A 1,434-nucleotide genomic window follows, 5' to 3' on the forward strand; every position below is an offset into this window, starting at 1 on the left:
ACGGGAAAGGCCACAATAGTGAGAGGACCGCGTACCACAAAAAAAAAAAAAAAGTCTAAGATACTGGAGTTGTTACACTTAAGCCTGAAGATAAGTTTCAAGGTGTGGCTGCCCATGCATTTATAGAGTAGAGTGGAGGTGAGCTAACTGGAAAGAGGTGGTAAAGACCCAGAGCTCTGTGCATGTGACACAGCACAGGCCATCCATGTGGATATTTCAAGTCAGACTAGAGGAGTGGAAGAGAGAGCAAGAGTGAGAGGGCAAAAGAGAGAGAGAGAGAGGAAGATTTATTCCTCACAGCAGCTGCCTCAAACTAGACAAAGTAATAAAATAATCAATACCAAGATTCTATGCTCTTTCTTCCCATGTGATTTTACGGAAGACCAAAAAAAGAAAAAAGAAAAAAGAAAAAAAGCAAGCCTTAGGGTAGTAATGTCATATTTTGAAAGTTTCTTCTCTAAATAAATTCACAACACATAAATCGAATGTTTCACTGAAGTTGTGTGAGAAGGTACATAACACAAAATAGTGCAAAGAAGGTATATTTCTGGTCCATTTGATATTTTGATTTATCATAAAAGATTCATTTGATCTTACATTATGACCTCTTGATCCTGACCACAGTCGTGATTTTAACTCTGCAATGAGAAGTACTAACTATGGAATATCAGTCAATTAAGCTGAGGTACCTCTTGCTTGGTATTAAGGAAAGAACAGTTACCAGCCCATCTGACAAACCTGCTGCTCTGTGTATCATACAGAATGGGGTAGGATGTCTTCATCCCCATTAAACTCTATGGGTGGAGAGTGTGTATCTCTGGGCACATCTGAGTATCCGAGGTAACAGCACGCTGCAATACGTGTTTTCAGATCTCCTCACAAGACCTCATTGCTACTGGGTTCCCAAAACATGGCTGTCATAGAACTCAAGGCATTCAAGAAAAAATGAAAATACTATGACTCATACTGTCTATTCTGCTTGAGTTACTTAAATTCAGTCTATTTATGCTAATTAAAAAATCCCTGAGGGCTTCCCTGGTGGCGCAGTGCTTGGGAGTCCGCCTGCCGATGCAGGAGACGCGGGTTCGTGCCCCGTTTCGGGGGGATCCCACATGCCGCGGAGCGGCTGGGCCCGTGAGCCATGGCCGCTGAGCCTGTGCGTCCGGAGCCTGTGCTCCGCAAATGGGAGAGGCCACAACAGTGAGAGGCCCGCATAACGCAAGGAAAAAAAAATAATAATAATGGTGAAGGAATATATTTCTCTTGATAAACCAATGATATTTTTTTAAACCAGATAACTAGAATTCAGTGACTCTTTCGTGTTTCCTTTTTTACTTGTTGTCTGGGAAACAGAGCGCTCACTCAGTTTAAAGCTCAATTAAAATGAGTACCTGGGCTTCCCTGGTGGCGCAGTGGTTGAGAGTCGGCCTGCCG

This window comes from Lipotes vexillifer, unplaced genomic scaffold, assembly GCF_000442215.2.
Source record: "Lipotes vexillifer unplaced genomic scaffold, Lipotes_vexillifer_v1.1 scaffold255, whole genome shotgun sequence".
Lineage (NCBI taxonomy): Eukaryota > Metazoa > Chordata > Mammalia > Artiodactyla > Lipotidae > Lipotes > Lipotes vexillifer.